This window comes from Brachycentrus maculatus, unplaced genomic scaffold (assembly GCF_059751285.1).
Source record: "Brachycentrus maculatus isolate JH-2025_06_01 unplaced genomic scaffold, ASM5975128v1 h1tg000036l, whole genome shotgun sequence".
Lineage (NCBI taxonomy): Eukaryota > Metazoa > Arthropoda > Insecta > Trichoptera > Brachycentridae > Brachycentrus > Brachycentrus maculatus.
Window position 1 is genome coordinate 1,055,001 of NW_028280790.1, and position 13,578 is coordinate 1,068,578.

Consider the following 13,578-nt stretch of genomic DNA (forward strand, 5'->3'; position numbering starts at 1 on the left):
GTTAGTTCAGCCAGCAAGGTGTCATTACAATATTAGAGGTGCATTTTTTTATATTGTTATTTTTAGAAAATGCGTCAGCTATATCCAATTTGAAAAAAAAAATTGAAATAGAAATACTAATGAAAACAAAACCAATAAAGTATCGAAACATACTTATTATCATTTCGCCAATTTCGGTAGTGCGAATTTGCCGGACTAAGCGAGGTGTACCCGTATAAATTATAATATATTTATTGTACAATATTATCGCTACACTAGTTCGCCAGGCGCTAGAATGAAAGGTGCACCAAATAGCGTGCGATTTATAACAATGATGTTTCTTTTGCTCAGTCGTATCTGTCTGTCTTACGTAAATTGTATTGTAATTTGCACTCTATGAGCAACATGTAATAACGCTGCAGTACGTAGGAATATTAAAACATTGTTCAGATTTCACGTCAGCGAAAATATACAAGTATACAATACAAAACAGTTCTCGTTGGACTATTAGTATCAGTAATGAGTATTACACATAATAAAGCTAGAGAAGAAGATCATCAAATGAAAATCACATCATTACATGAAAAAAAGAAGTCGTCGACAAAACATAAGCATATTTAATAGATTTATATTATCCACTGACACTTCGTGATGGAATTGCATTTTTAATTTATTATTAGATTAAAACCAATATTTTTAGCTTTTCCACTTTTTTATTTGACCAGCGACCGGGTTTCGTCGTTACCGACATCATCAGACTGGTGAGAGGCTTTACAAATTTGTATGTTATATATAAAAGAAGGCAGGAGTTGATAACCATGATTTGATATAATTTTATGAGAAATTAATTTAATTTTAGTGAATTTAAGTATTGTATGATATTTTAAATATTTTTTTATAAAGGTTTTTTGTATTGAAAGCACGATTTTATATAAAGTTAAAATAGATTTGTATTTTTTGTAAATGAATTTAAATTATGTAACGAGGTATCAGGAAATGCTGGTTGACGGCTCCTTCCACTAAGCTGTGGTTGTCCGGGGGGAGTCCGAAGTTCTCTGAAATGTAAATTTCCCGGCAGTCATTTCTTATCGACAAGACATTAAGGCATCTATTGTTTCTTTTCTAATGGGTAAAGTAAGGGAGAATGAATGTGTGTTACTTGATCATTTAATATGTCTTTATTATGACAATTTTTTAATCTATTTATTTCCAAAATTTCGAGCCTATCTAATTTTTTACCTTTACTACATTTGTGTAAGATTTTTACATTAAAATTTTTATCGAAATCATGATTTGACTCTATCAAGTGGTTTGCAAAAGTGGAGTTTTCTTTTTTATTTCTCCAACTTTGGACATGTTCGTTTATTCTTATTTTAAACGATCGTCCTGTTTGCCCCACGTTTGTGGATCATGCAGTGCTGAATACGTGGGGCAAACAGGACGATCGTTTAAAATAAGAATAAACGAACATGTCCAAAGTTGGAGAAATAAAAAAGAAAACTCCACTTTTGCAAACCACTTGATAGAGTCAAATCATGATTTCGATAAAAATTTTAATGTAAAAATCTTACACAAATGTAGTAAAGGTAAAAAATTAGATAGGCTCGAAATTTTGGAAATAAATAGATTAAAAAATTGTCATAATAAAGACATATTAAATGATCAAGTAACACACATTCATTCTCCCTTACTTTACCCATTAGAAAAGAAACAATAGATGCCTTAATGTCTTGTCGATAAGAAATGACTGCCGGGAAATTTACATTTCAGAGAACTTCGGACTCCCCCCGGACAACCACAGCTTAGTGGAAGGAGCCGTCAACCAGCATTTCCTGATACCTCGTTACATAATTTAAATTCATTTACAAAAAATACAAATCTATTTTAACTTTATATAAAATCGTGCTTTCAATACAAAAAACCTTTATAAAAAAATATTTAAAATATCATACAATACTTAAATTCACTAAAATTAAATTAATTTCTCATAAAATTATATCAAATCATGGTTATCAACTCCTGCCTTCTTTTATATATAACATACAAATTTGTAAAGCCTCTCACCAGTCTGATGATGTCGGTAACGACGAAACCCGGTCGCTGGTCAAATAAAAAAGTGGAAAAGCTAAAAATATTGGTTTTAATCTAATAATAAATTATAAGCATATTTATAATGAATCTAAGCATTACGAACATATGTATAACTTGCATTCTTTTTTTTACGTTTCGATTTGTGCAGGTTGATAAATTTTCAATGCTCGAACGAACACGAATATATTAATAAATCATAATAATTAAAACTTGTATACAAAACGGCCGAAGAAGTAAATTAAAACCCAACATAAATTAAAAGAAAAAATATACCATCTTCAAACCCGTGCCGTGTAATGAAAATAGAAAAAAAAAGTTTCACTGAAAACTCTGATCATTCTCGTTTCTGGTTCATTCGAGTTTACGTATAAGAGAAGTTCATCATTATAATACACGAGGACATAATAAAATACGTGTGGAGCCGATAAACACAACTAAGTTCGGAGTAAGGTCCTTGCAATATATTGCCTATACCTATAACATACCTAATATACCTAAACATATATAAAATAGAACCTCCCATATATCCCAGTCAGGGATGAATCAACTGATAAAATACTTTATGAAAAGATATTAGTGTAAGTGATTAGTTATATTTGATCATATTTTTCCTTTAAACGTACTTCTTACCTTATGTTTTTGCATGCCTATTTACTACACCTTTTATTACTTTATATTTTACATTTTGCTCTGTGTTTTCTTATTTGTTACTTTTTTTCAATCTTGTTAACCTTAATCCCATGTCCCAAAATTAGTAATAGAAATTATTCACCGAGAATATTATATAAGTATGTGACTTAAATCGCTCACTCCTTTCAAGAACGTCATAAATCAAAAAACTTGATTTTTGAGGAGAACGTTTTTAAAGTTTAAAAATAAAATACAATGTATTAAAAAAATATCAAGCCACTTGTTGAACTTTTTACTGTGCAACAGATCTTTTTAGGTAAAACCAGGAGGTTTTTTCTCCATTTGAAAAATATTTAGCAATATTAAAAAAAATAATTAAACGATATCTTTTCTTTAAAATGCAAAAACAACACTTTCTGCCCTGTAGCGGGTAAATATTAAGTTAAAAATATGCCGCTTTTGCTGGGATATAGTACATTTTCTGGGCATTCCGAAAACATGCACAACTGGCAATTGACGATTTTTGATTTATGACGTTCTGAAAGGAGTGAGCGATATATGTAATTTGTTTCAAATAAATATATAAAGTTCATTGTTATGCACGAATAAAAGAGTTAATAATGAATATAAACCAAACATATTACTCTAGAGAAAATAAGAGCCATGATGCAACAGAGGGCTGATGCATTAATATCATTTGGTCAGTGAGTGAGGCAACCCGTTGAGATATCCGTTGTCAGATCGGCTATTAGGTGTTTACATGACAACTTTGTTCCGCGTATTGTGTTATATTGGGTTACGTAAAAACGAGTTAGGGTAGGCCTGTCCTTAGTGGCTGGTGCACACTTCAATCACCCTGAGAACTCAGACTGACCGAGAAGGGGAAGCTAGTAGCGGATAGTGATGTGCATAACTGTTTTGAATATTGATATTAGTCATAAATTAAACCCTGAACAGGTTGTTGCTGAAACTAGTTGGTTAATAAAAATGTGAGTGGATCAAAAAAAAGTATTTTTATTTCTCAAAATAATATATGTGCATAACTAACTAACTATTGGGCGAATTTTCAAAACAGGCTCCATGATTGATTTTGAACATAAATAGATTCATATTATTTTTTGAAATCTCATCAAAGATGAAGAAGAATATGAAAAGCTGACGACCGTCACACGTGTAACATTCACCAATTCAACCCATTATTGACAACCACACTACTCAATTCTTGGAAGTTCTATATATTTGAAAAAAACTCATATAATTGGAGAAAATCCAGATTTATGAACAAGTATTTGGACACACTCAAAATGTTGTAAATAAATAGATTATTTTTTTATGTGTTAATGCGAGATATTTGTATATGTTCGATGTGTTGGGAGAATAAAATGATATTTTTTCGTCAAATATTGGTCAGGAATAAACAAAGGGAACTGATTAGTTAATCTTCGAGCGTCAGTTCACGGTAACATTTAGTACTAGTATTTGAGCGGAGAAGGTCGAAGGGGGCCAAGTCAGATGAGGCAACTAGGATGTCCAAAAAGGGAGCTTTGCTAAATTCTCCCCTCCCCCTTTCCACTATAATTTTTTTTCGATCCTGAAAAAACCTCTAGATAAAATAATGCGAGCCAACGATATATTTTTTGACCGACGACATGAAATTGGATAAGTTTGACTTTTACTGCTTTGAGGGGCGACCGGAAAACTTCCCAAGAGGGTAAAGACGGGCACAGTTAACAATTAATTAGTAAAATGAAAATGCATGCTGACCATATCAGAAATCAATGCTAGGAATTCTTAATAATATCCATTTAATAATCAATTTTCTGACAGCACAAATCTTAGTATTGTGATGAAAAATAACACCTAACAAGATGTAAAAAAGCGGGAAAACTAATTGTTCACCTTATATATCCAGTCTCCACCATGCGACTTCAGGTCATTCAATCCAGACAGTAAAATTATCATACGGTTACGAAAATAATCAATTTTTGGTGTAAAATGAGAAAATCCAAATTATTCGATAATCGTAACCGGTTACTCGCATCGCCAGTAGCGGATACGTTACAAGTCGTGAATGGTAAAGGAAGTGGTAAAGTGTTGCAGCCACCGGTGTTGGGTGTAACTGCAGACTGGATTGCAAGGTCGACCGAAACGTGATCTTATATTATATCTGCTCGTATGCGGCTTAATGTGATTTCCGAGATATATCATTATAATAGCATTATTAAGATAAATAGCCCGCAATTTGATGGCACAAATGCGATATTTCCAAGAGACTTTTATTGGTACGCCGGCCATGACCACTTAACCCAAAACACCGTGGCTTGTGGATACCATTGAAATGGGGATATATAATACTCGTAGTACAAATCAATTCTCAGCTAGCAAAATGATTACGAGCTACAAGATTTATTAGATTCGAAGGGTGAATGGAAAGAAAGATCAATGTTCAGCAATCGGAGCTAGTTTTGAGATAATATGTAAACGATAAGATGTGTTGCTTTAGTATAAATTTATTTAGATTACCTTTTAGCTTTAAAATAAATATAAGTGATTTTTTCACTGTCATATTTATTCAATATTACCCTGGACTGGTACCTGAAGCGGAGGGCTGATCACCTTTCCTTCATGTGTAAACGATCAAGATAACACTGCGTTTATATGACGCAGTGCCCTATGCACCATTGGGGTGCGGATAAGGGTTTTATTATTATATATTTTAGCTTTATTTCAATCTACAAACAACTTTAATTGTATGCTTTTTATATCATTAATTTTTCATTTCATTTTTATTTAAAATAACGTATATTAGGCTGGCTTTCAGCGTGCATTTATACAAATACAGCTGTGAATTTGCTGTTTATTTTTAATAGTTCGTAATTTAGATTGGCTCTCGGGTATTCATCTATAATGGAGTAAGTATAAACCGGCAGGATAAATCTTATAAAATAATTGAGTATACAATATTTACTGCGGCGGTCTTACGTCACTGCTCTACTGGTGAATTGGTTTGAACCAATTCATCAGTGGAGTAGAGCGAACCGGGCGACAGTTTTTAAGAGCTAAATCCTGAAAATCTCAAGTGCCTTGAAGTCAGAAGCACAATATTCGAATAACAGCTACATATTTAGTCATTTGCGTCAGGATACGTCTAGCTTAATTTTGCTGTGGGGGTGATTTCGTTTAAACTTATATTACTACGGCGACTTGTATAATATAAGTAAGAACGGAAAAAAAGTAAACGCAAGTAAGGTAAGGACCTCGATTATTGTTAATTGATACAGATTGCTTCAGTTCATATTATTTGCAACGAAATAATTCATCATATTAATGTTATCAATTTTTGTTATACAAATGAACGTTCAGTTCATATAATTATTATCAAAGATCAAATATAATAATAAAAAAATATTAAAATAATACTATTTATGCCAATTATTGTCACCCTAACCATTCCTAAGCAATTGTGAATTGTACATCAATTAAATATATTATTATAGTCACATAAAAAAACATCAAAACTCAAAAACAAATATCAAAAAAGTCCGTACATATGGAGAAGATTCATTTAGAAAAAAAATCGTCGTTATTTACATATTTTATTTTAATCGTATTTTTTTTGGCATAAAAAAGGCTCGAAATTTCAACACGTGTAAAACATCAGACAATATTCGCATAGAAACTAGTAGTGTCAATAACTGGGGGTTATATTATACATAGTAGACTGTTCACAACATTCACCTGTTTTCAGCGTTGACGTTATTCGCAAGTGACGTCGAAAATAAAGTACATATGACGACAATGAAAATAATGTATCGCGACAACTTTAACGCATTGCTAATTTATTATTAGATTAAAACCAATATTTTTAGCTTTTCCACTTTTTTTATTTGACCAGCGACCGGGTTTCGTCGTAACCGACATCATCAGACTGGTGAGAGGCTATACAAATTGTTATGTTATATATAAAAGAAGGCCTTCTTTTATATATAACATAACAATTTGTATAGCCTCTCACCAGTCTGATGTCGGTAACGACGAAACCCGGTCGCTGGTCAAATAAAAAAAGTGGAAAAGCTAAAAATATTGGTTTTAATCTAATAATAAATTAAAAATGCAATTCCATCACGAAGTGTCAGTGGATAATATAAATCTATTAACGCATTGCTTCCTCTGTGCTAGAGTTAAAAACGTTTTCGAACTAATTTATTCGAACGTCCAAAGATTGTGATATTGTGTTTGAAGATAACGAATATTTAAAAATACAATTGTGAGCAAATACAATACCGATACTTGAACTAATATTGATTTAGCCTTATCGCATCTACCAAGAGAGTGAAAAAATAACATGTTGATGCTTATTATTATTTATTCTCATTATTATTATTCATCCAAGGTCGGAAAAATGCATGCAACGATACTCCGCACTCACGTTTTATACGATTACCTCAAACCATACACGGTAAATAAGCTTACATGTATTTATATTAATAAAACAAGAATTGCCTCTAATCATTAGAATTACTTGCATATAGCAACAGAAACGACATGATATATTATTATGAGCACGACTTATTCGTAAAAAATATTATTTTAATTTATTCAAATACTCAAATAAATAGTACATATTAGATTAAAAATAAAAATACATTTTCACCAAAATAACATACGTATTTTTTTACGTATTTGTTACACGTGTGTAAAGTGATCACTTAAACCAGCCGATGACGGTCGTCAGCCCCGTAAATGCCCAGACTTCCATATTCTTCTTCATCTTTGATGAGATGTCAAAAAACAATATGAAAATAACTCCTGTAATTGGAGATAATCCAGATTTTGTGAACAAGTATTTGGACACACTCAAAATGTTGTACATACGTATTTCACTCTTACGTATTTATTTTTTACAATAATGTTAGTAATATTAGTATACAACCACTCACCGGTGAGTGCTTATATACTAATACTACTAACATTTTGTAAAAAAATAAATAAGTAAAAATGACTAACCACAAAGCGAATGCTTTAAATATTAATAATATTGATAATAACATATTGTATAATCAAACTAATTTTCTTAAATCGGTATTTTTTTAAAGAATTCCATTACAATTGAACTTCTTTATCCCGTCTTCTCACCTATAAATATTTCTCTGTTTTAAGTTTAGTACGTATTCATCCCTGTAGACGACAAGGTGCTTGTCGAAACCGGTTGGAAAAATAGTACCAAAAAATAAAAGCAAAGTTTGAGTTTTATTATTTTATAAAGTAGGCATTACTTAGTTAACCAATGGTGCTGTAAAAATCAACGCGGTCGTCAAATAACATACACGAAGGGAAGGTGATCAATCCCACGCTCCAGACCGTTGGAGAGGAATATATTTAAGGGGGTACTCGCATATAATTCATTAAGCGACAAGCTGCGCGAGGAGCCAGACGTGTATCCGGGCACAATTTTTTAGAATATATATTGGAAGTAGATATTTTATAAAGAATATACATATTTTGAAAAAATATTTTTATTCAACTCCTTACCATTCAATTACTTTTTTCTTATCAAAACCATATATTTTTTTTGGAGAAAAACTTATTTTTTCAATACAAAAACAGCATTTTAGGCAAAAAATTCAATTACGTTTAATGTTACCTGGGTTTAAAAAAATCAAGTTGCTGGCTATCGAATATCCCGCCTTGATATAAAGATACAGGGTGGATACATGTGGAGTAGGTGAAACATTATATATCCTTATAGTGAGATGTTTTTAAGCATATTTTTGGAACATACATCGCTCACTCCTTTCAAGAACGTCATAAATCAAAAAACTTAATTTTTCAGGAGAACGTTTTTAAAGTTTAAAAATATAATACAATGTATCAAAAATAAATATCAAGCCACTTATTTAACTTTTTACTGTGCAACAGATCTTTTTAGGTAAAACCTGAAGGTTTTTTCTCCATTTGAAAAATATTTAGTATATTTATCAAAATAATTAAACAATACCTTTTCTTCAAAATTCAAAATCAACATTTTCTGCCATGTAGCGGGTAAATATTTAGTTAAAAATATGCCGCTTTTGCTGGGATATAGTTCATTTTCTGGGATCTCCGAAAACACGCACAACTGAAAATTGACGATTTTTGATTTATGACGTTCTTGAAAGGAGTGAGCGACATATCGCTCACTCCTTTCAAGAACGTCATAAATCAAAATCTTCATTTTTCAGGAGAACGTTTTTAAAGTTTAAAAATATAATACAATGTATTAAAAATAAATATCAAGCCACTTATTGAATTTTTTTCTGTGAAACAGATCTTTTTAGGTAAAACCTGAAGGTTTTTTCTCCATTTGAAAAATATTTAATAAATTTAAAAAAATAATTCAACAATACCTTTTCTTCAAAATGCAAAAACAACACTTTCTGGCCTGTAGCGGGTAAATATTAAGTTAAAAATTGCCCGCTTTTGCAGGGATATAGTACATTTTCTGAGCATTCTGAAAACATGCACAACTGAAAATTGACAATTTTTGATTTATGAAGTTCTTGAAAGGAGTGAGCGATATGTTCTTAAGCTTCAGAACCTCACAGCTGCTTCTTTCCCAAGATCATTCCTTTTGTTAGCCGACTACTGTTCACCTTTCGTTGCTTTGTTGTTCAAATGTTTGCACATTGCACGGTCAGCTGACGGACCGTGTTGCAATAGGTTGGGCTAGAGAGACAATGCTAAAATGGCGTCGTATTCATATAAAGTGAAAGTCTAATATTATTATCTGTTTCGAAAGGTTAAATGCGGCAGAAAATAAATATTAAGCAGTTGTTACACTAAGAATAGAGAATAATACATCCAATTTGCAAAAATCCACTGCAGAACTTACAAGGCTGGGAGCTATACATAATAATAATGTTTAAAAAAAAAGTATAGTACAATTTTTTATAAAATACTACCTAAGGGCGCTTTAAAAACTGGGAAACAAAGGATTTTATTTCATTAAAATGATTTTGCGATATTTTTGCCTTTATTTTTTTTTGCATATAACAATCTATTATAATTACAAGTAGGAAAAATTATATTATATTAATACAAAAAAAGATCCCACAAAGACATGGCCTGTGTGTGGGTATACATTTTATTTTAGGTTATAATAAACGGCACTGGAAAATAAACAATAGATATCAATAAATATCAATCAAGAAATAAATACATACATTAAAAGTGCAGATATAAACTACTTATATTTGATTTTTACAGAAAACAATAAATTAAAAAGATGAAAACTTAACAAATAAGTATGTACTATATGAGTTATAAGTTTAAAAGAAGCTACTCAGTTCTGTTTTTTTAATAATTAATTTAAGCAAAAATTTGAATTGAATTTTTTATTATTTAAATTCAATGTCTATCATATAGTCTTTGGGGAATGAATTAAACAATTTAGGAGCTATGAAAAATGAGAGTAAAAATAAATGTGTTTTAATTTAATCTACAGCTGGAGACTTCGTCTTCTACCATATTCCTTAGATCTGCACTTCAACTTTTACTTCATTTTAAGGGGCAAAAATTCAATTCACAAGAGAGTGAAAATGTCTTCAAAAAATTAACCAGCTCACATTCAACAGATTTCTACAGCAGCAGAATAAATCATCTGCCATTAGAATGGATAATGTAAATTGATAATATGGAACAATATTATCATTCGGTTAAATTTGTTATTCAAAACTGCGGTTTCTTTTGTTGAGACACCTAATAAATGAAAAAAAAATACAAGATACAAAATTTTATTCATAAGTGGAAGAAAACGACAGTTTGTATGTAAGCAGAACCAATCACTATAAAAAAGCCTTTAGAAAATTTTATAGGAGTAAAATAATAAATACTAAATATATTATTAGATTAAAACCAATATTTTTAGCTTTTCCATTTTATTTTTATTTGACCAGCGACCGGGTTTCGTCGTTACCGACATCATCAGACTGGTGATGATCAGACCAGTCTGATGATGTCGGTAACGACGAAACCCGGTCGCTGGCCAAATAAAAATAAAGTGGAAAGGCTAAAAATATTGGTTTTATTCTAATAATATATTAAAATGCAATTCCATCACGAAGTGTCAGTGGATAATATAAATCTATTAAATACTCTTAAATAACTAAGAGTTCAGGGAGATTCACATCGCGTTACAAATAAACGAGCTTTACAAACAGTAAAATTAGTAAAAATAAATAAAAATTAGTCAATATTTTGGATACAGGATATTAAATAGTACAGGGTCTAAGAAGGTCCAAAAATGAATATGGATAGCTAGTTTTTTTTTGGTAGTGAACATTTATCAAAAGCAACCAGGATGCTGTGTAACCATTTTCGTATTACTTATGTGATCATTTTGACTGGATTGGGCAGGTCCAATCCTTCATTGAATTTTTATTACATATTTTATTTTGCTTTTTGATTATTTTGTTTCATTAGTGTTAATTTGATTTAATTTCAATGATATAATAATGAAATAGTAATAAATAATACCAAATATAATTTTGAGGTAGTCTATAAAAAACTTTATGTAATTTCAAGTAACATAAAAAGCACAGATTATTTATCATATATATATGATGGATTGTTTATTTACATACACGTATATATTTATATATGATTGTTTATTTGCAGTCTATTTGCAGTTTATTTGTCCGTCTCTGTAGTGTAATGGTCAGCACGCTCGGCTACCGTTCTGGAGGTCCCGGGTTCGATTCCCAGGGGGGTCAAATAAATATAAGTGATTTTTTCACTGTAATATTTATTCAATATTACCCTGGACTGGTACCTGAAGCGGAGGGCTGATCACCTTTCCTTCGTGTGTAAACGATCAAGATAACACTGTGTTCATATGAAGCAGTGCCCTATGCACCATTGGGGTGCGGATAAGGGTTTTATTATTATTATTATTATTATTTGCAACACTAAAAAAATAACAAATTGAAGTCATTCTATCTATACCCTTAAATTAACTTATCATAGGGAAATATAGGGGTGTTCTAAGATGTTATGTATTTATGTTGGCAATTATCTTTTCTACGTACCACATACCGCTCATTCCTTTCAACAACGTCATATATCAAAAATCGCCAAATTTCAGTTGTGCATATTTTCGGAATACCCAGAATATGTAGTATATTCCAGCAAAAGCGGCATATGTTTAACTTAATATTTACCCGCTACAGGGCAGAAAGTGTTGTTTTTGCATTTTGAAGAAATGGTATTGTTTTTTTTTTTTTTAATATACTAAATATTTTTCAAATGGAGAAAAATCTTCAGGTTTTACCTAAAAAGATCTGTTGCACAGTAAAAAGTTCAATAAGAGGCTTGATATGTATTATTAATACATTTTATTATATTCTCAAATATTAAAAACGATCTTCTGAAAAATCGAGCTTTTTTATTTATGATGTTGTTGAAAGAAGTGAGCGATATGTCAATTAAGCATAAATAATGAAGTTATAATATTTATAAAAATAGTTAAGATAAATTAATAAATAATTGAAGGGTAACAACGTAGATACTATTGAGCATGAAAGTCTTCTATACCCCATGACCTTTTGCACGAGTAAGAACTACGAAGAAAAATAACGCATTGACACAGCCTTGACGGGACGTTTTGTAAATTGAAGCAGCCTTCGATTTTTTTTTTAAATGTTACTTCGTAACAAATATTAATTTGCTTCGCAGGACATGCTTTTTTTTACAAAAACTTTGGCAAATAGTGTACCTACTACCTAATCGCGAATCACAACAAAAATAATCTCAAGTTGTAAAAAATAAATTAAAACGAATGCCTTTGTTTTTATTTTAGTAATTCTGTTTAATATGAAACGTAAAATTGCGCGTATATGTGTATTAGGTCTATTACGGTATAAAAAAAGTTCAAGGATTAATGCGAAATCACATTCACATAGAACAATCGTAACAGCTGAGATATAAAATAACTAAGATGCGTACGACATAAAAAGTAAGTTACAAATATTAAGTAGGTATAGTATATTGACATTTTATACATACCTTAAACTCCGCCAAGACAATACACCATCCCCAGTATCAATACTTGGATATGTACGGTGGTTTATACTTCTATCGACGTTTTTCTTAATTGCACTAAAAAAGACGACGGTAGGTGAAATTATCAACACAACACAACACGACACGGAAGCCTATTTACCGTGAGACGTTTTACACATCCGTAGTCATAATATCAATAACCGCGGAATGAAATCCTGCGTGCGATTCGATACTAATATAACGTCTCGTTATTGACATACGGCGAGTAATCACTGAATAAAAACATAAACTATCGTCGCAAATGCATTCTCGCGATCGAACGAGCTCTCCGGAAAGTCGATTTCTAGCGAAAAAAGAAAGCAGAAAAGATCGAGTTGCAGAACTGACGTACCGGTGAATTAACACGATAAACAGTCGCCCAGGGGTGGGAGGGGCACGAAGCGCCGACAGAACGCCCCAACTCGCGCACTCTCGTAGCGAATGAGCGAGACACACAGTATGCCACGAACGAGACGGCACCTCGGTCAACGACTGAGCAGTGCGGCAACCGAATAGAAACAACTATTGAGCATTAAACCAACCTGAAGAAAATATATACAGACATTAGCTCCTTAAAGGTAGGTACTTGAAGATAGTTTTATATATAGGCTTACCATACGTCCCGGTTTGACCGGGATTGTCCCGGTTTCAGACACGGGTCCCGGAGTCCCAGCCGGTTTAGATTTTATAATTTATATTTGATGCACTAACTTTGTGATTTTCCGTTTATAATTAAAATGTAACATTGTATCACCGTAATTATTATTTTTAGTGATTTTCATAGTGATTTTACAAAGTTAC

The 13,578-nt window shown here is 31.5% G+C and overlaps 1 protein-coding gene across 4 annotated transcripts in view; it reads right to left on the reverse strand.

Annotated features, from left to right (window-relative positions):
* The window catches only part of Spn (protein phosphatase 1 regulatory subunit spinophilin), a 141,198-nt gene extending 127,918 nt beyond the window's left edge, over positions 1–13,280 (reverse strand). For all 4 annotated transcript variants that reach the window (XM_088275399.1, XM_088275414.1, XM_088275408.1 and 1 more), the window contains exon 1: positions 12,742–13,280. The gene's annotated coding sequence lies outside the window, so the exon portion shown is untranslated. The remainder of the gene's footprint in view (positions 1–12,741) is intronic.
* Positions 13,281–13,578: the final 298 nt, after the last annotated feature.